The sequence below is a fragment of the Pseudophryne corroboree genome, chromosome 11 (assembly GCF_028390025.1).
Source record: "Pseudophryne corroboree isolate aPseCor3 chromosome 11, aPseCor3.hap2, whole genome shotgun sequence".
Lineage (NCBI taxonomy): Eukaryota > Metazoa > Chordata > Amphibia > Anura > Myobatrachidae > Pseudophryne > Pseudophryne corroboree.
Genome location: NC_086454.1, coordinates 219,200,817 through 219,223,534, shown reverse-complemented (window position 1 = coordinate 219,223,534; position 22,718 = coordinate 219,200,817). Strand labels below are relative to the sequence as shown.

Sequence of the window (22,718 nt, the reverse complement as noted above, 5' to 3'; positions counted from 1 at the left end):
CCCAACCCCTTAGGTAGCTTGATTAGGTCTCCATTGTTCCAGGATTTGACCGACTAGACAACCCTGAGTCACAATTACAGGTGGATCTGGAAAGTGTCATCCAAATATCAGCCCCCTCAGAACAGCTGCAAATCACTTATGGGAGCCATATCTGAAAACCCCTCATGGCCTGGTCCCAGGAATGTGAAAATGTAACTGTCCATAAAAGTTGAAACCCAACCCCTGGGACAGGTATGTCATAGTGTGCAGAGGAGTTGTCATTATTGGGGCAGTGCATACGTTGGATTTTGTGACTCCTGCAGGACTAGTTATCTTGCTACAGCTACTGCAGATCAATACACCCCATGTATTTTTGCTGGCTAGCATGAGGTGGGGCATGATCGACTGTAATAGTATATTTACAGGCACACATAGGTGCTTATGTGCTGTGTGATCAATTTGTGATGTGCAGAGGAGGTCAACTGATTTGGAAATATCATCTCTCCCTCTTGCCTTCAGATATGTGCCTCTTCTCTTGTATCAGCTGTCCTCTGTCAGGAATCTGACTTTCAACACCCATTTCATGCACTAAGGGATTCATCACTTACCTGTCCCACATATCAGTTTGTCTAGTTGTTCTTTTATTTTGGAGCTAGTGCATGGGTGCCATCACGTTGGATCTTGTCAGCTGACTGCATCTCCTCCAGTCAGAATGCCTCCTTACCTAAGCTGACTCTCCAGCCAATACAAGACCTGCAGCTCCTATTTAAACCCTTCTTGTGCACCAGCACACTCCCAGATCAATTAGTCACATTAAGGAACTCCTGGCCCCTGGTATACAGCTTGTCTGTAGATTTCTTATGTGTTTCCAATGTCGTGTGTAAGTATTGGTGGGTTTTCTCTCTGCATTCAATAGCTAATCTTTGCTCCAAAGTACTGTATCAGTGCTGCTGTGACCTTCAGCTCCCCAAACTACAGTACAGTGATTTCCTGTGACTTCTGCGTCTCCACATTGCTTGGATCCCATTCTCCTCTCACTTACAGCTTTACCTGTGCCTCAAGCTAAGTGCTGCTGCCAGTGTGACCGTGACTGTATGCATATGAAATAATATGTTATAGTGTTTTCCTAGAATGTACAATTTTGTATGCAGTTGAAACTGCAGACACAGAGTATATAGGCATGCTGCATATAATTTTAATCAGCAGAGACAGCTTGTGCGTCCTATTTGCATAGCGTCAAAAAACGAGATTTATGGTAAGAACTTACCGTTGTTAAATCTCTTTCTGCGAGGTACACTGGGTTCCACAAGGAATAACATCAGGGTGTAGAATAGGTTCTTGATCCGAGGCACCAACAGGCTCAAAGCTTTGACCTTCTTCCCAAGATGCATAGCACCGACTCCTATAACACCCCGCCTCCATGCACAGGAGCTCAGTTTCATTAACCAGCCCAATGCAGTAGCAGGTACCAGAGACGACAATCGCTCGTAGCCAATTACACCACACACTCACCATGGGAGAGGGTGTCAGCGGCTATGCCAATACCAACCCAAAGAAGCTAAGTGCGTCAGGGTGGGCGCCTTGTGGAGTCCAGTGTACCTCGCAGAAAGAGATTTAACAATGGTAAGTTCTTAACATAAATCTTGTTTTCTGCTGCGGGGTACACTGGGCTCCACAAGGAATAACATTGGGGATGTCCTAAAGTAGTTCCTTATGGGAGGGGACGCACTGTAGCGGGCACAAGAACCCGGCGTCCAAAGGAAGCATCCTGGGAAGCGGCGGTATTGAAGGCATAGAACCTATAAACGTTGTCCCTGAGGACCACGTAGCCACCTTGCACAATTGTTCAAGGGTCACACCATGGAGGGCCGCCCAAGAAGGTCCAACCATCCGAGTAGAATGGGCTTTAATGGTAGCAGGAGCTGGTAGATCAGCCTGTACATAAGCATGTGCAATCACCATTCTAATCCATCTGGCCAAAGTCTGCTTGGAAGCAGGCCAGCAACGTTTGTGAAAACCAAACAACATAAAAAGACAATCAGATTTCCTAATGGGGGACGTTCTCTTCACAAAGATACGGAGAGCCCGTATCACATCCAAAGACCACTCTTTGGAAGACAACTCAGGAGAATTAAAGGCCGGAACCACAATTTCCTGGTGAAGGTGGCAGGAGGACACCAGCTTAGGTAAATAACCTTCCCGCGTTCTAAGAACCGCACAGTCACATGAAAAATCAAATAGGGAAACTTACCGGATAAGGCACCCAAGTCCGAAACTCTTCTAGCTGAAGCAATCGCCAGCAAGAAAAGGACCTTAAGGAAAAGCCACTTAAGATCAGCAGAGGCAAGAGGCTCAAACGGAGACTCTTGCAAGGCCTCCAAAACCACCGACAAGTCCCAAGGGGCCACAGGTGGTACATAATGAGGCTGAATCCTCAACACACCCTGAGTGAATGTATGGACATCAGGCAGGGTGGCAATTTCTCTCTGAAACCAAACTGACAAGGCAGAGATGTGAACCTTGAGGGAGTCCAGACGCAGGCCTTAGTCCAGGCCTTGTTGTAGAAAGGCCAATAGTTTGGCCGTACTATACTGGAAAACATCATGATTGTGAGACGCACACCAAGTAAAGTAAGCATTCCAAACCCCATGGTAGATCCGAGCAGAAACGGCTTACGGGCCTTCAACATAGTTTGAACAACCGCCTTAGAAAAACCCTTGGCCCTCAAGGGCCATGCCGTCAAAGCCAGATGGGCAAATCCTGGTAAACACAAGGGCCCTGAACAAGGAGGTCTGGTCGTTGTGGAAGTAGAAGGGGATGATCCCACGAGAGACCCAGTTGATCGGAGAACCAGTGCCGTCTGGGCCACACTGGAGAGACCAGAAGCAGGTTTCCACCTTCTTGCTTGAACTTCTGTATTACTCTGGGCAGGAGTGATACTGGAGGAAACACGTACGGCAGCTGAAAGTTCCATGGAATTGCCAGAGCGTCCACATATGCAGCTTGAGGATCCCTTGTCCTGCTCCGAAGACCAGAACCTTGTGATTGTGTCGAGACGCCATCAGATCCACATCTGGAAGGCCCCACGTGTCCAAGAGAAGTTGAAACACCACCGGATGGAGGCTCCATTCTCCTGCGTGTATGTCCTGATGACTGAGATAGTCCGCTTCCCAGTGCAGGACACCCGGAATGAACACTGCGGATATGGCCGTCAGATGGCGTTCTGCCCACTGAAGAATCCGTGATACTTCTCTCATTGCCATGCGGCTTCGAGTGCCGCCTTAATGAATGATGTACGCCACTGTGGTGGCGTTGTCCGATTGTACTTGAACAGGTCTGTTCTGTAGTAGATGCTGGGCCATTGTCAACGCATTGAACACTGCCCGCAGTTCCATAATATTTATCGGGAGTAGAGACTCCTTGGTCCACCAACCTTAAAGAGAGTGTTGTTCCAACACTGTGACCCAACCTCTCAGACTGGCATCCGTTCAGAAAGACCCAGTCGGATATCCAAAAGGGACGGCCTCTGCTCAATTTTTGCTCCTGCAGCCACCAGCGCAGTGACAGGCGGACCTCCGGAGACAATGAGATCATGTGAAATCTAATCCGGTGAGGAAGGCCGTCCCACTTGGCCAGAATTAACTTCTGCAGAGGGCGAGAGTGGAACTGAGCATACCCCACCATGTCGAAAGCCGACACCATGAGACCTAGCATTTGCATTGCCGAATGTATTGACACTTGCAGACGAGAAAGGAAGCATCGCATCCTGTCCTGAAGCTTCAGGACTTTCTCCTGAGACAGGGACAACCGTTGGTTGTGAGTGTCCAATAACGCTCCCAGGTGCAATATGCTCCGAGCAGGAACCAGGGAGGATTTCTTCTAGTTGATCAGCCACCCGTGGGCTTTCATGCACTGGACCGTCAGATCGAGATGACACAGGAGAAGTTCTGGGGAATTTGCCAGATCAACAAATCGTCCAAGTTCGGTAGGATCCTGACCCCTTGACGGCGGAGTGTAGCCATCATGTCCGCCATTACTTTGGTGAAAACTCGGGGAGCCGTTGTCAAACCAAAGGGTAATGCCCGAAATTGGTAATGAAGGTTGGCCACCGCAAACCTCAGGTACTGCCGATGAGATACCGCAATAGGAATATGTAGGTAGGCATCCTGTATGTCCAGGGAGACCATATAGTCCCTGGGCTCCATGGCCAGAACAATAGAGCGCAGTGGTTCCATACGAACTTGGAGATCCGCACATGCAAGTTCAAGGACTGCAGATTGAGAATGGGCCACGAGGACCCGTTCGGTTTCGGGACTAGGTACAGTGGTGAATAGTACCCCTCGCCTCTGAGCCAGAGGTACCTGGACTACCACTCCTGTGGTCAGAAGAGAATGTACCACCAAGTGCAAAGTGTTTGCTTTTGCCCGATCCAGAGGCACATCTGTCAGGCCAAATCGATGAGAGGGACGACTCTTGAAGGGTATGGCGTAACCTTGAGCGACGACATCCCTTACCCAGGTATCTGAAGTGGTCATCAACCATTCCTGGGCAAAACCTAGAAGTCGGGCCCCCCACCCTGGGATCCCCCAGAGGGTGGCCTGCCCTGTCATGCGGCAGGCTTGTCAGTTTTGGAAGCTGGCCGACGGGCGGACCAGTCATGCTTCGGTCTGGGCTTGGCAGGTCTGGAAGCAAGAGTTTGCTTTGGGTACGCCTGATCTTTTGCTTTTCCTGGAGGACTAAAGGGCCAAAGGAAAGTACTTTTAGCCTTCTGTGCGGAAGGAGCCGTACTAGGTAGGCAAGCTGTTTTAGCAGTAGCCAGATCAGCCACAATCTTATTGAGGACTTCTCCAAGGAGAATGTCTCCCTTGAAAGGAAGCACCTCCAGGGTTTTCTTGGAATCCATATCCACCGACCAGGATCTCAACCAAAGGATACGTGTGGCCAAGACGGACGTAATAGTAGCTTGGCCGCCAGCACCCCGGCATTGGAGGTCGCCTCCTTAAGGTACAGAGAAGCCGTGGTAATATACGAGAGACATTGTCAAGCATGCTCAGATGCGTTGGAAGGTTACTCCGCCGCTAGCTTCTGAGCCCACGCCTCAACAGCTTCAGCAGCCCAAGTCGCTGCAGTGGTTGGCCTATGCAGAGCCCCCGGTAGGGTGTAAATCGCTTTCAACAACCCTCCACACATCCGTCCGTCAGTCCCTTCAGAGAGGTGATGGTAGTTACTGGCAGAGCAGAGGAAACTACTATACGTGCCACATGAGAATCTACAGGGGGAGGAGTTTCCCAATTTTTTACATAGCTTCGCAGAGAGAGGACAGCGAGCCAACAGTCTCTTACGCGGTGTGAATTCCGTTCCCGGATTATCCCATGAGTTGAGAATGAGATAAAACTTGTTTAACCACCTTCTTACGTTTAAACCTATCCGGCTTTTTAGGGACAGCCTCAGGCTCAGGAACATCAGACACCTGAAGAATGAGCCTAATTGCTTCAATCACATCCGGGACATCCACCAATGATTTCCCTTCCCCATCAGAAACATCTGTGTCAGTGTCTGTGGGATCACTATATGCACAGTCCTCCTCAGGGGAAGTGTCTGGGATAGCAGTGGATTGGGAGGAGGTAATGGCCCGTTTAGAAGACGACTTAGTCTTAGGCGGACGAGAGTGACACCTTGATTTAGTCAGTGACCGGTTCAAATGCTGTAACTGAGTGGGGATTTGATCTGCCCATGGCGGATTAACAGCAGGGACCATAAACTGCTGCATCGGCACAGGTGGTCCCACAGGGGGTGCCAATTTAGTTACAAGCGTGTTTAACAGCGTGGAAAACGTAGCCCAAGGTGGGCCCTGTGAAGCCCCAGGTGCTACCGACCCACTGGGGGGCAAGGAACCCCCTGAACCAGAACTCTCAGCTGCCATATTTTCCTCCATCACGTCTGCGGCCTCACTACCATGCAGTGTGGGAGAAGCCCCAGCTTCGTTGCCACGTGTAGCAGACATATCTATGTGCACAATATTGGGCAACCAGGTACAAAGTGTAGCAGCACTATACCTATCAAGAACTCTCAGTAAAGCAAGCCTAAGGTAGTACAGACCGTGAGTTCAAGAGATATAGATTATATGGTGACTATAAAGCACAAGTAAAGTATATCTTGTGATACAATCCTATATTAAACACTTGGCCCCCTCAGGTATAGCAATATAGGAATAGCCCACTTAATAACCCTTTAATAAGGCAACCATGCAGCAGCTACATGCACACACACGTATATAGTCACAAGCGTACCACGCAGTAATTATGTACCATAAACTGCACTGGACTAGCAATACAAAGTAATACTCAGTATGGCTATATGTGATAACAATAGATATAACAAACACAGTAGGCACTGGATGTATATCACAGGGTGTTTGTACCACAAAACCCTGACAGTATGCACTCTTTCTTAACTAAACAGTCGCAGTGACAGGTAGAATACTCAAGTGTCCTGTAGGAAGCACAGCACTGGCAGTCAGGTGGTTCCACAGAGGAGGATTTGCCCCAGCAATCCCAGGAACAGCAAGGCTCTGTTTGTAATGGCTGCTGACCGGGAGTGAGGGAGAAGGAAGCAGCTCCAGGGCGGGAACATTGCAGTAATGGCGCCCTGGGGCCAGGGGGAGGAGCCTTAGCACCGGCCTGCTCCCCCTGCTGGCATCCCCACCGGGCGTGTGGGCAGTAAAGAAATCGGGGGGGGGGGGGGGGGGGTAATGGTACAACGTCCCCCCTGACCTGTGCCCATATATAATCACCCAGGTGGCTAGTGGAACATCAGCCTGGTAATTTGCGTCCACGCCAGTGCGCGCGCGGCCCGCCTCCTACGGCCGCTCGGGATCGCGGTTCAAAGTGCGGCACAGAAGCCCCCTTACCTCCCCCTTGTCAGCGTTCCCGCGTTCCGGGAGACGGCGGCATGTGTGCGACTCACGCGAGCACAGAGGAAGAAGCCGGCGCCTCCGCTGTAGTGACCCGTCAACCGCGGCGTGGGAATATACAGCGCAGCTGGGGGTGATGGAGCTGCAGCAGAGACGTCGATCAGACACAGCCTGCTGCAGCCCTTTGTATAGTCCTCTTCTGTCTTTAAAGTTTAAGCTAAGATTAGGCTGCCTGAAACAGCCCCCTGTTAAGTGACCTGCTACTGCAGGCACCAACTACAAACTGAGCTCCTGTGCATGGAGGCGGGGTGATATAGGAGGCGGCGCTATGCATCTTGGCAAGAAGGTCAAAGCTTTGAGCCTGTTGGTGCCTCGGATCAAGATCCTACTCTACACCCCAATGTTATTCCTTGTGGAGCCCAGTGTACCCCGCAGCAGAAAAAGACGCCCAACGCTAACAGACTTGCACGGGACCTATTAGCTCACTCACGCCAGGCATTTCCTGCTACACGGCGCATTGAGATAAGATGTATGAGGACACATCTGTATAACAGATGTATGAGGATATATCTGTGTAACAGACACATCTGTATAACTCAATTCCCCAGTTTCCTGCTACAGTGCAAGCACTATACATACAGTAGCAGTCATTCAAGTGTTCTCAGACTCTGCTATACTTTATCGGTCCCAGTCCGGTTCCCAGCATTACTGGCCCTAGTCCAGCTCCAGTGTTATGTATTTCTGATACCAGTTCCAGCCTAGTTGGTTCAGTGATCAGCTCTTATCAGTCTTACACAGCCGGTCCCAGCCCGGTCTCCATCATAGCCAATCCCAGTTCATTCTCCAGCATCTACCATTCCTAGCCTGGTCTTCAGTGTCCAACAGTTCCAGCCTGATCTCCAGCACCCACTGGTTCTAATCCAGTCTCCAGCATAACTGATCCTAGCCTGGTTATCTAACATACCTCTCCTTAGCATATGCAGCCTTGCCTCTGCCTCAGAGTCTTCTCCTGTGAGTAGCATCATTTGTGGTCTTAGCAATATTCATAACAGCTCTCAACAATGAACCCAGTTCCAGTGCCCACAAATAAATCCATATTCTGGCAAATTCTAATATGCGCTTTTTCAGTTAGATCTCCCTCATGAGCTGGGCACTCTGTACCCTTTCTTTTCTTCTCTACATGTATTTTGTCTACCTTGTGTGTCCATTTTTTGTGTCTGTTCTGTTTTCCACCACAAAAATTGCACAAACCACTGATGCGAAACACCAATATTAGATACAATAGTTTTGCCATCAGTGGCACATAACTCCCTGATGCCACTCCCCAACCGCATAGTTGGTGACAGGCCCAGTGAAAATCCGCCCCCAGGAACTGATTTGCCCACCAGCAAATGAGTGAAAGACCAGGGATGATTAATGATGATTAAATCATTGATGATCCTCTATTGCATAGTTTGCAACCATCTATGGTGAGCACACCAATGGTGATCCCTATGCCCCACTGTTTACCCAGCACAATAAAAATGCGTGGAGATGTACAGGGGCAGATTGAAAAGTGGCCCTGGAAAACTATGTAGAGGTGGCCTCACATGGGCAGCGCCAGAGGGGTAGCATGTAGCTATGACAGCAGCACCCCCCTACCCCGAGACTTGCCAGAGAGAGGGCATGTCCAGCATCAAGGAGGAAGTTGATAGGAAATACAATTAAACATCAGGGGCACATTATATCATACACCAGCATAATTCTTCAGAAAAATATTTTTTTTTACTTATAATACCCACCAATGGCAATCACCATTCACTCAATCCTACAGGTCAGCCAAGAAGGCAGACAGCACAAACACTAAATCATACACAATCACAAAGGCTAAGTGGCAAAGTAATTTCCATACATGCAAATTATTTTTCCAATTATTCACTACAACTATAAATGATGAACTCATCGCAAGCATAACAGCATACTGTATATGCTTGAAGAAAATCACAAAGGACAGCTCTCTCGGCAAGAGCAGACCTTTGCAATAGAAGAACTTCTAAGTTTAGGATCCAGGAGTCCTTCTGTGCACACATCAAGTGATGGAAATGCCATGAGGGGTTCTGGGAGAGATCAGATTAGCTCCTTCTCAGGAAGAAACAGAGAAAGAAGCCCATAGGCCTCTATTGGGGTTGCCCAACGCATCCAAGTTCTGCAATGTATTGCATTCCAGAGCTTGGTGCACATGCAGCCAAAATCTCCAAAAATTGCATTTTCTGATGAGGTTTAACCGCAAAATATGCATTGTTGCATCCTGTCCCAAATGAATGGTCACCAGCACACAGCAAGTACTTTAAATGAAATTTTTTTTTTTTTAAACGTATAGACTCCCTAATCCTAATTGTGTATGATATAGCGTGGTATATAAGAAGGTTATGATTCACAAATAAAACAATCTAGTAGTATCAAGTATGTGAGTGAGTAAACTTATAGTTAGGCAAAATGCTGACAGATGCTATATACACACTGATGTGAGATGATGGATGGAAGATTAGCTGTACTGTAGACAAAACACAGAGATGAATGAATGTGGGAAATGCAGTAAATGTGTAGTGTGCAGCGGTGGAATGTCTGCCACATGTTAACAATCAAAAAACAGTCCCCACAGGCACGTTGGCACAGAAGGAATCTTCCTGGTCCTCCCCAGGAAATGTAACAAACCAATGTCACTCTAAGCTTATGGACTCTTCTACTAGGTCTGGCTATCTTGTGACTTATGGTGCCCATACACTTGTGAGATAATCGGTACTAACCTTCGATTTCGACTGGATCTGTGAGAGAAATCGGGGGATTGTATGCACATTTTAGGTACCTTTGGACGCGATGCGTGGGCACGCCGGTCGAATCTCGTGTCTCAAGATAGTATGTGCTGCACTTAATATTTCTCGAATCGGGGCATGATCGCATGCTGTTTTTTTACCACTTTCGATGTATCTCACCACAATGCGCGATATGTGAAGACAGGAGACGACTTCCTGGACACTTCTCTTCCCCTCACTGCGCACATGACTGTAGAGGAGGCTGCAAGCACGCTGCTGAGCTCCCAGCACAAGGTAGGCAGGCTATACCACTGACCACCAATGATTATTCCTTTTTACCAACACTGCCCACCGTTTATGCTGCTCTAACCACGTTTATATAGGCCCCTGCCCAAAATGCTGCGCCACTGCAAGCCCCATGCGGCGCGCCCTAAAAGCCATTATACTGCTACACTGACCACCAATGATTATTATTCTTTTTTACCAACACTGCCTGCCGTTTATGCTACTTTACCCATCATTATACTGGCCCCTGCCCAAAATGGTGCACTACTGCAAGCCCCATGCGGCCGCGCCCTAAACGCCATTATACTGCGCCACTGACCACCAATGATTATTATTCTTTTTTACCACCACTGCCCACCATTTATGCTACTCTACCCATCATTATACTGGCCCCTGCCCAAAATGCTGCACTACTGCAAGCCCCATGCGGCCGCGCCCTAAGTGCCATTATACTGCACCACGCACACCAATGTATTCTCACTACATATTTCAGATAACTCACACCAGTAACTAAAAAACAAACTTTATTTAGCCAGAATAATGGAACTTTAACTAGAAAACAAACTTTATTTAACCTGAATAGTTTAACTTTTTTCATGTTTTTTAATTTTCCTTTTTTTGCATTCTGCAGATGTCCTATGAGAACCGTGACTTTCTTTCTGGCTTCATCAGCCTGTACTGTGAGGAAGAGTGTCTGTGGCTGATGTACTCACCGGACTACAGCAACAAGCAGAAGAGGGAGGCTGCTTATACACGCATGGTGGAGTACTCCAAGCCCACCTTTTCTGCTGCCTCGGTGGCCTGGGTCCGAAAGAAGATCGCCATAGTACGGACAGTCTTTGGGAAAGAAAATCGCAAGGTGGAGGAGTCCAAGAGGTCAGGGGCCAGAGCAGACAAGGTGTATGTGCCGCAGCTGTGGTACTATAAAGATCTCAACTTCCTCCTGGAGAAAAGGTCAGCTAAGGAGTCCCTGGTGGTGATGGCCGAGTTCGAGGAGGGAAGTCTGGATGCGGAGGAGGCCGAAGGGGTAAGTTGCTTTTTAAATGGTTTTTACCTAATATATTCCTCCTACCATGCCACAGCTCCTTCCCCATTGAAGAAGGCATTATATTTTTCCATGACCTCTTTTGCCCTTGCAGTGCCGCATATAGTTGCTGCAGGTGGTCCTGCATGTATACAACATGCTGTTGCTACACAGTCAATTATGTCCAGCCTCATGTTGATGGGTTTGTGGAAGATCCTGAACCGGTTGCTGAGAATGCCAAATGCATTCTCAACAACCCTGCGGGCCCTAGAAAGGGGGTAGTTAAAAATGCGCCTATCGTGGTTCAGGACTCTTTGCGGGTAGGGCTTCATTATGTGTTTGTGCAGTGCGAAGGCCTCATCTGCCACGAACACAAATCCCAGGCCATTCTTTGTTTGCTCCACAGGCGGCAGATGAATGGAGTTGGTGGTGAGCCTATCATAGAAGTGCGTATTTTTCAACGATCCACCATCCGATCAACGACCATTTTTCCCAACATCCAGGAAAATAAACTCATAGTTTGCATTGACCCCCGCCATGAGAACAATGCTAAAGTAGCCCTTGTAATTGTAGTAGTCCGACCCGCTGTTGGTGGGTTTGGTGATGCACACATGTTTCCCGTTTATTGCACCACCACAGTTTGGGTAATTCCAGCGCCTGTCAAAGTCCTCTGCAATAGCTTGTCATTCTGCTACGCTTGTAGGGAACTGTAAAAGAAAAGAAAATAGTTCGACTATCCACTAAATATGTTTATCTTTACCCTACAGACACCTGAAGAAGACCTCAGCCGTACCCCTGCCCTCATCAACACCTCCCCAGAGGAACCAACCTCTCCGCAGCGACCTACTGGCAAGAGGAAGCCACGGAAAACAAAATTTGTAGAAGACCCTCTATTAGCGGAGGCCCGGATGAGTTTAACGACTTTGCTTCATATGTGAGCAAAATTATGTGGAAGGCTCTGCGCAGCAGCAAGTAGAGTGCCAGCGCCTGGTGTCGCAGGTTTTGTACCAAACACTCTCAGGATAACTGACACCAGAGTGGAACGTTCATGAGACAGAAGCTCAAGCACCTGCTCCTCATCTCCCATTGACCTTCAGTTCACCATCACCCTACCCTACATCTACTACTCCACATCCCAGCTACCATTCCGGTTATCCACAACTGCAGGCCCAATCCAACTACCCTTCCATTTTCCATTCTCCTCAAACCCCTCCTCATCAAACCAGCCACCCTCCCCGTTTTCGTCAACCCCCATCCCCATCCACCCACCCTTCCCCCACTTTCCAATCTCCTCCTCAAACCAGCTACCCTTCCCAAGCCAGCCACACATCCACCGTCTCCCCCGCAATTATGGCCTCCTTGATGTCACAGGGGGGGCAAGAGGAGGAGGAGGAGACAAGTCTCTTTCAAATGTAGGGTGAGTCTCAATTACTGGTGCCCTTGTTATACATACCAACAGATGTGGTGCAGTCTGATACTACGGTGAGTGTCAAGGCTTTCAGGCGGACAATGCACACATGCTGCTAGGGACAGGTTGATGGTACCGGAGACCCATCTTCCTGCCCTTAGCTGCATGTGTGCATTGTGCCCCTGGCTGCGGTGCCACTCAACACCGCAGTATCAGAATGCAACACATCTGTTGGTATATATAACATTCCTGCTGACCTGGTATATACTGCGATAAATCTGGTGCACTAGGATATATGGCGTTTTAGTGGCTCCGCATTCAGGTGCACAATGCACGCATGCAGCTTGGGTCTGGTTGATGGTGCCGGGAAGCCTGAAGCCGGGCCTACCTGCATGTGTGCATTGTGCACCTGAAAGCACTGCCACTCAAAATACACTGTATATCATACTGCACTTATATATTGCAACATATGTGGTGCATTTTGATATTACGGCGTTGAGTGGCACCGCAGCGAGGGGCACAATGCACACATGTAACTTGGTGCAGGTTGATGGAACCGGGGACCCATCTTTCCACCCCAAGTTGCATGTTTGAATTGTGCCCCTGGCTGCGGTGCCACGTAACGCAGTAGTATCAAAATGCGCCACATTAGTTGTTATATATAGCATTTTTTTTATAATTTCATACATGTAATGATGCACATGTGGTGCATCATGAAAACTTTATATTATTTGCTGACGTTTAGCCATGTTGGCCACATATGTCTTGAAATAAAAAGCACATTTTTTTCAAAGCAATTTCATGTGCTTCATCATGAAAACTTTATACTGATTGAAAAAGTTCAGCCATGTTGGCTGCATATTTAAAAAAAAAGTTATAGGCATCTTTTTACGTTTCTCAAATGGAAATGCTGACCTTGATATATATAGCAACAGATGTGGTGCATTTTGATACTACGGTGTTGAGTGGCACTGCTACCAGGGGCACAATGCACACATGCAACTTGGTGCAGGTTGATGGAACCAGGGACCCATCTTCCTACCCCAAGTTGCATGTGTGCATTGTGCCCCTGGCTGCGGTGCCACTCAACGTCGTAGTATAAAAATGCACCACATTTGTTGCTATATATAGCATTGTGTTATCACGTCCTAAATGTAATGATGCATAATGACAATTTTATACTGTTTGAAAAAGTTCAGCCATGTTGCATGCATATACAATTATGTCATGAAATAAAAAGCATATTTTTTTTTTTCTACGCAATTTCAGTTTGCAAAATAAAACATTTTGTTACATGACAAGCAATGTGTGGTGTAATTTTCTTACCTTGCAGTACTTAGCCTGAAGCACTTTGATATTAGCCTTGCAGGTTTCAGGTATGATGCGTCCCAAAGCCTGCGCAGAGATACGGGTCCTATACTTCAGGTCCTCAAACGACTGTCCAGTAGCAAGGAACCACAGGGTAGCCACGAACCTCTCCTCAGCAGGGATAGGAACCCGCCATTTGGTATCCCGCTCCTGTATGAGGAGGGTCACCAGACACAGCAACTCCTGGAAGGTGTCATCATACATGCACAGGAAGTTGCGGTAGTCATCCGGGTTGTTCTCCCTGATCTCATCCAGGAGGGGCATGCCACTCCTTGGTCCAGCAGATCTCTCCCTCCGCCTTTGCTGGGCCCTCTCCCTGTCTCCCCTCACCTTCAGCACAGAGTAGCACATGAGAGCCTGATAGCGAGTAGAATCCATCTCTACACACACACAGTAGTATAGAAACACTTTGTAACGCAAGCAGAACAAAGCAGTGCATGATAGCTAGCAATGTGGAACGAGCAGCAGGTATAAACCAAACTTCTCTAGTCACAGAGCAAACAGAAGTGCACAGAGTTAAATGGCTGCTTGTTTATATATCCCCGAGATAAAAGCCTGGCCTATTTAAATTTTTCTTAATCTGGCAGATAAATCTGGTATGCTTTTCGGCAGCATGAGATGCGCTCGAATTCGATCATCCGATACCACCCGATTTCCGGTCGTAAGGCATGAGATAAATCTCAGGATTGTATGAGCATCGAATGCACTAAAAATGCACTTTCAAGGCGATTTGTCTCAAGGTGAGCTTCAAGGGAAATCGGGGCCGATATCGCGTTGAATGCAATCGCACAAGTGTATGGGTACCATTAGTGAAGATTCTATTATATTAATATTCCAGGTAGCTAGAATTTAGAAGTAGCATCTAACAACATTCTAGCCATAATGCTTATTTCTCATTGTGTAAGCTCTTGGTACAAGAGTCTCCAAATATACATCACTTACAAACCTTTGCAAATACCCCTTAAGTTACCCTGTTCTTTTTTGTTTTCCACCAATCAGCTATTCCTTTTATACCACTTTAGAAATTTCCATTAAGCTATTAGTAATGCCAATTAATTCACTTAATTTAAATAGTTTATTTTGGATTTGGTTTACAAATGTAAATGTTGTGAATGTTCTTGTTTGAATCATCTTGAAATAAAAATATTGTTAGAAAATCCCACACAAAACTACCTACAACAAAAATAATGTACATCTCTATGGCTGACCAGTGAGATATTCATAATGCTTGATTAAACTGGTCGCTCTGATCAGAGTTGCATAATTAGACGTTTGTAATCTGCCCGACTACCTGTTCGTAGTAATGTCTATTGCAGCGACAACCAGTGTTAAAGTGAGCCGAATCGGGGCAGAACTGTATTCTGCCAGTTCCATTTGGAGACAAAACCAGCTCCGCGTCCTCCAGCCCACCTAACCCAATGTCAGCCCAGCCTCAGAAGGATGCCGGACACACACTGAGATTATGGGGGTAATTCTGAGTTGATCGCAGCAGCAAGTTTGTTAGCAATTGGGCAAAACCATGTGCACTGCAGGGGGAGCAGATATATCATTTGCAGAGAGAGTTAGATTTGGGTGGGATGCAGTTATGACACCGGCGGTCAGGAGACCGTCTGCCACAGTACCGGAGCCAGCTTCCTGAACAGTGACTAGCCCGCCGGTCGGCATGCTGACCAACAGGGACTACTCTCACTCGTAGGTGTCTACGACACCCATAGAGTGGGAACAGAACCTGTGGCGAGTGCAGCGAGCCAACAAGCCCACTGCGTGGTGAGCGCAGTGAGCCCGCAAGGGGCTTAGTTGCGCTCGCTCCCGCCGGCCAGCTGACAGACGGGATCCCGGCATCGGTATGGTGACCAGCTGTCTCCCAACCGCCGGTCAACTGTTACCAACCCTTTCACAATCCTTCCTGGAACTTGGATTACCAGATTAGTCTGTCATAGCTACATAATAGATCAGGGAGACAGCTTGCCGCAGGATTGAGTCAAAGTATCTTTTTTCATAGAAAAAGAAAACACTGCTCATTACACACTTCTGCCATATACAGTATGTACTTGTTGTTTTGTGTTATTTAAAAGAACACTAATGCAGTTGCCAGTTACAGTACATTAAGTGTAGCAGAGAAAAATTTGATGTACCATCCGCTTGTTTAATTGTCTTTTTTCAACATCAGCAACTATGTTACTAGGTTGTTACTATGTTACATTTGCTATAATTCATATAAGTAATTATTCCACTTGGACTGCATCAACATATTATTAGACAAATATCAAAGTCAGCTGTTTCATAAATGTATATTATGCATTTATCAATATCTACAGTCATGTTTTTATCACAATATAGAATAATTATTATTAATATCCAATTAATGAGACTAAAACAAGAGCTTAAAACATTAGAATGTCATATATCACATACAAATTGTTGTGGTGGAGAGAGTTAATTTTTTCTATTCTCTATACTCAATGCTCAGTAATACAATATCTTTATTATTATATATATTTTGAAACAAAAATAAGACCCCGGCACTCCGGACTTACGTATGCCTTGCTCAGGAGTCTCCCCCTCAGAGTTGCCTCTGCTTAATACGATCCTTGGTATGGGCGGCACGCAGAGACTCTGATAAACCAAGTAGGTGAACAAACCCCGCAGGGCAAACTTTAATGCAACATTAAAGTTTGCCCTGTGGGGTTTGTTCACCTACTTGGTTTATCAGAGTCTCTGAGTGCCGCCCATACCAAGGATCGTATATATATATATATATATATATATATACATACATACATATATCAAACAAATACTCTCCCTCTGCGCTAATTGGATGTAACTGTGTCTTTCGAATAAAGCACAAGATATTGGGTATAGGCTGCCTGGTTCAACTAAGTCCCCTGTTAGAAGGGACTAGGAATAGGAATATACAACAATAGAAGAACTGGCGCCAAGGGGTCGTATCAACTCCCACTTTTAAACCTTAACTGGTTAATAAATTTTAAAGCATAGTAATAACATGTTCCATAATAAAACATTTATTAAAAACATATTCAAAACTAATACAGAAGAGACGTATTATTCCACAGTGAAAGATGTATAATTCTCAGTGTTGAATACAAATGAAAGTGGGTCACAACAGTCTCCTCCTTCTCCTTAAAGTTGGTTCGGAGATAATGCCACAACATAGACAATCCAACGCGTTTCGTCTTATACAAAAGACTTCATCAGGGGTACATCTCGTGGTAAGACAACTTGGATAAAAGAAATACGGAAACTCAGGTACTGAAAGGTCACTTAGATAGGAGACCTCCCATGGATCTGTAGTAGAAGCTCCGCACCTGTGTAATTACACAGGTGCCGAGCTTCTACTACAGATGGCTGATCTATGTTGTGTCATTCTGACTTTGAAACTACATTCTGTTTTTCCTACATAGTATTGTCCGCAAGGACATTTGAGTAGGTATACAACAAACTTAGAATTGCAATTGACCGATACCCGGACATTGATCTTCTTGCCAGTATATGGATGCTGGAACGAATCACCAGGTATCAGAAAATTGCATGTAGTACATCCGCATTTATAACAGCCATATCTTTGTTTTAAAAAATGCGAAGTCGTAACAGCTTTTTTCGACACGTCAGCCTTGACTAATAGGCTCCTGATGTTTCTACTCCTCGTGTAGCTTGGCATTAATCTGCTGTTTTTAAACATCCAGAGCTCAGGATCCGATTGAATGATGGGCCATAACTACTTTGCTTTTTTAGTGGTGTGTTTACTAATGGTGTTAAACTGGTTGACCCACGGGAGTATGTCACTATTGGGGCTCTTGTCTTTAATCTCAAGCTGACGGTGCCGTGGCTTACTGAGCGCCTTCCGTCGGGCTTGTGCTAACAGTTCCATAGGGTATCCTCGCTCCCAAAATTTAGAAGTCATGGCCTCAAATTGTATATCACGAGTGCCAGGATCACTGTTAATCCTGCACACACTCAGCATCTGTGAATAAGGCAAACTGTAAATGGTAGATTTAGGATGGAAACTATCAAACCTAAGTATAGTGTTACGGTCTGTAACTTTAGTGTACAGAGACGTACTGATGACCCCATCACTGATAGAAAATCTGGACATCTAGAAAATTGATCTGGTGTGCATCCATAGTCATGGTAACTTTTACCGGACTGGAGGAACCATTCTGTGTAGTGACAAGTTCCTCTAGTAAATGCCTCGGCCCATATTACCAATAAATCATCTATATACCTTGTGTATAAGATGAGATGTTGTGAAATTATTAATTGTGACAGGAACAAATCCTTGTCAAGCTCCCACATGAATGAATTAGCGAACAACGGGGTCACACAGGACCCCATCGCACACCCTGTGAGATGTAAATAAAATTTGTTATCGTGCACAAAATAATTGTGAGTAAGTGTGAATTCAAGTAGTGACAGAAAAAAATGTAGATCTGGTCCAGTACAGAGTGGATTATTGTTGATAAGAGTCTTCACCTCCTGTATTCCCTGGTGATGTGGAATACAGGTGTATAGACTGGAGACGTCAATTGTTGCCAGGATTGTTGAAGCTGAGACGGTTTTTAGCGTTTCCAGTTTCCTCAACAGTGCTGACGTGTCTTTAAGGTGTGTCTGCGTAGCTTGTATACAGGGCTGCAGAAAAGAACCTAAGTACACCGCTATAGGTTCACAAAGTGACCCCCTGGCAGAGATGATAGGTCTGCCAGGGGGATTATTGACATCCTTGTGAATTTTAGGAATCACATAAAAAAGGGGTGTCACCGGATTTATCCTAACCAATGCCCTGTGTACTGCTGCTGTTATGATACCGTCTGCAAAAGCTCCTTCTAAAACCTGTTGGTAGGGTCCTGGCTTAAACAGACATAAGTGGAGCCATCGCCTAAAAGCCTGGAACATTCGGTTTTATATTTAGCCATGTCCATGACAACTATGGCCCCTCCCTTATCTGCTCCCCGAATGACAATTTTGTCTCTGTCCTTCAGTTCTTTTAGCGCCAAGTGTTCCCCTCTGGACAGGTTAGAGTGATGTTTGTCACCAGGGTGATCAATGGAGGATTCTAACATGCGGCTGAAAGTTTTGATGGACAAATTGGTGGAAACCGGCTCAAACTGGGACTTGAGAGCGATCTTTCTTAAAGCATCTGGCAATGGGGGTTCTGTACCTGTAGCGGATGCTTTCGAGTTTTTCCCATAAAATTCTTTTAACTTCAAATTTCGTTGTAATCTGTAATTGTGAATTTTCCACTGCACCAGATCAGGCCTATGAGTTGGCATGTATGATAGACCCTTACTCCAAACCCCAACCATGTCCTGCTGTTTAAAAACAGCAGATTAATGCCAAGCTACACGAGGTGTAGAAACATCAGGAGCCTATTAGTCAAGGCTGACGTGTCCAAAAAAGCTGTTACGACCTCGCATTTTTTAAAACAAAGATATGGCTGTTATAAATGCGGATGTACTACATGCAATTTTCTGATACCTGGTGATTCGTTCCAGCATCCATATACTGGCAAGAAGATCAATGTCCGGGTATCAGTCAATTGCAATTCTAAGTTTGTTGTATACCTACTCAAATGTCCTTGCGGACAATACTATGTAAGAAAAACAGAATATAGTTTCAAAGTCAGAATGACACAACATAGGTCAGCCATCAGGGCGGCCTTAAATACAGGCACAAGTGAACAGCCTGTAGCCAGGCATTTTGCCATAGCCAGACATTTTGCCATAGCCAGACATAGTCTGGCGACATTACGATACCGATTCATAGACCAGGCCCCCTTTTCAATTAGGGGTGTAGACAGGGCCAAACACCTGCGACAACTTGAAACTAGATGGATTTTGACCCTTCACACACTCAGCCCCAGGGGTTTGAATGAATCCCTGGGGATGAGCAACTTCATTTGAGGGATTTGTTAAAGAGTGATGAATTTTTCTATTAAGTATATATTATTTGTATGTAGCCCTTAGGGATCTCAAATATGCCTCGGTCTTCTGGTTCTTAGTGACCAGTGATCGTAGGTTAATTATCGAATAGAGATTCTTTAAATGCAATATGTCTATTTCTAGTGTGTAATTGTTGAATATATACCAGGTCTATTAGGAATTTATCAGGCTGTAATTTAGACCTTTGGGTTTTCACATTAACAGGTATCTAGCCTTGCAATGTGTCATTGTGCTGCACAGTTTTACCATTTTCAGTCCAGTTTTTTAAATGTAGCACTTGGAACACTGTTATGCACTGCACTTGTGTTATGTAGTGTTTTTATGGGATTGTTCAGGCAGTGTATCGGCTAGCCTGTCTTATTGTTATACACCATTTGCACGTTATTTAGCTTCTGAAGTGATGATCATTGTTATTGTTGACAGGCGTATCCTGGCAACGAACCCCTACGCCCCCGTATGACGGCTCGGTGAGCGGGCATCCGGTCATGTGACCGCATCTGAGACCGGAAGCCTGGATCCAAGAAGCTGCATGGAGGCGCGTCGAGGACGGCCGGAGAGGCACCAGGTAAGGTATTTAAACTTTGTTTTTTCACTGTCTCACTGTGTGTGTCCTGAAGACGGGGTTACGAACCCCGAAACGTCGATAAAAGCACCAGTTGGTTTCACCTCATAAAAGTCTCCTGAGTGCCGCCTCATTTCTGTTCCTCTGTGTATATATATATATATATATATATATATATATATATATATATATATATATATATAAATATTAGTGATGAGCGGGTTCGGTTCCTCGGAAACCGAACCCCCCCGAACTTCACCCATTTTACACGGGTCCGAGGCATACTCGGATTCTCCCGTATGGCTCGGTTAACCCGAGCGCGCCCGAACGTCATCATCCCGCTGTCGGATTTTCGCGAGATTTGGATTCTATATAAGGAGCCGGGCGTCGCCGCCATTTTCACTCGAGCATTGGAAATGTTAGGGAGAGGACGTGGCTGGCGTCCTCTCCGTTTATTAATGTTGCTGCAAATATTTGTGCTTATTGCTTAATTGTAAGGGACTGGGGAGCAGCTGTATTATATAGGAGGAGTAAAGTACAGAGTTTTGCTGATCAGTGACCACCAGTTTTATCCGTTCTCTGCCTGAAAAACGCTCCATATCTGTGCTCAGTGTGCTGCATATATCTGTGCTCACACTGCTTTATTGTGGGGACTGGGGACCAGCAGTATTATATAGGAGGAGTACAGTGCAGAGTTTTGCTGACCAGTGACCACCAGTATTATACGTTGTCTGCCTGAAAAACGCTCCATATCTGTGCTCAGTGTGCTGCATATATCTGTGCTCACACTGCTTTATTGTGGGGACTGGGGACCAGCAGTATTATATAGGAGGAGTACAGTGAAGAGTTTTGCTAACCAGTGACCACCAGTATTATACGTTGTCTGCCTGAAAAATGCTCCATATCTGTGCTCAGTGTGCTGCATATATCTGTGCTCACACTGCTTTATTGTGGGGACTGGGGACCAGTAGTATTATATAGGAGGAGTACAGTGCAGAGTTTTGCTAACAGTGACCACCAGTATATATAGCATTACGGTACGGAAGGCCACTGCTCTACCTACCTCTGTGTCGTCAATTATACTATCCATCTAGATTCTATACCTGTGGTGCATTTTAGTTTTGCAGTTTGCGGACAGTGACCACCAGTATATATAGCAGTACGGTACGGTAGGCCACTGCTCTACCTACCTCTGTGTCGTCAAGTATACTATCCATCTAGATTCTATACCTGTGGTGCATTTTAGTTTTGTAGTTTGCTGACAGTGACCACCAGTATATATAGCAGTACGGTACGGAAGGCCACTGCTCTACCTACCTCTGTGTCGTCAAGTATACTATCCATCCATACCTGTGGTGCATTTCAGTTGTGCGCAGTATATATAGTAGTAGGCCATTGCTATTGATACTGGCATATAATTCCACACATTAAAAAAATGGAGAACAAAAATGTGGCGGTTAAAATACGGAAAGATCAAGATCCACTTCCACCTCGTGCTGAAGCTGTTGCCACTAGTCATGGCTGAGATGATGAAATGCCATCAACGTCGTCTGCCAAGGCCAATGCCCAATGTCATAGTAGAGAGCATGTAAAATCCAAAAAACAAAAGTTCAGTAAAATGACCCAAAAATCAAAATTGAAAGCGTCTGATGAGAAGCGTAAACTTGCCAATATGCCATTTACGACACGGAGTGGCAAGGAACGGCTGAGGCCCTGGCCTATGTTCATGGCTAGTGGTTCAGATTCACATGAGGATGGAAGCACTCATCCTCTCGCTAGAAAAATTAAAAGACTTAAGCTGGCAAAAGCACAGCAAAGAACTGTGCGTTCTTCTAAATCACAAATCCCCAAGGAGAGTCCAATTGTGTCGGTTGCGATGCCTGACCTTCCCAACACTGGACGGGAAGAGCTTGCGCCTTCCACCATTTGCACGCCCCCTGCAAGTGCTGGAAGGAGCACCCGCAGTCCAGTTCCTGATAGTCAAATTGAAGATGTCACTGTTGAAGTACACCAGGATGAGGATATGGGTGTTGCTGGCGCTGGGAAGGAAATTGACAAGGAGGATTCTGATGGTGAGGTGGTTTGTTTAAGTCAGGCACCCGGGGAGACACCTGTTGTCCGTGGGACGAATATGGCCATTGACATGCCTGGTCAAAATACAAAAAACATTACCTCTTCGGTGTGGAATTATTTCAACACAAATGCGAACAACAGGTGTCAAGCCGTGTGTTGCCTTTGTCAAGCTGTAATAAGTACGGGTAAGGACGTTAACCACCTAGGAACATCCTCCCTTATACGTCACCTGGACCGCATTCATCAGAAGTCAGTGACAAGTTCAAAAACTTTGGATGACAGCGGAAGCAGTCCACTGACCACTAAATCCCTTCCTCTTGTAATCAAGCTCCTGCAAACCACACCACCAACTCCCTC

At 46.1% G+C, this 22,718-nt stretch overlaps 1 protein-coding gene across 2 annotated transcripts in view; it reads right to left on the bottom strand.

Moving 5' to 3' along the window:
• SLC12A4 (solute carrier family 12 member 4) overlaps positions 1-22,718 on the bottom strand; it is a 939,289-nt gene that overhangs the window by 58,598 nt on the left and 857,973 nt on the right. The gene's annotated exons all lie outside the window — the stretch shown is intronic.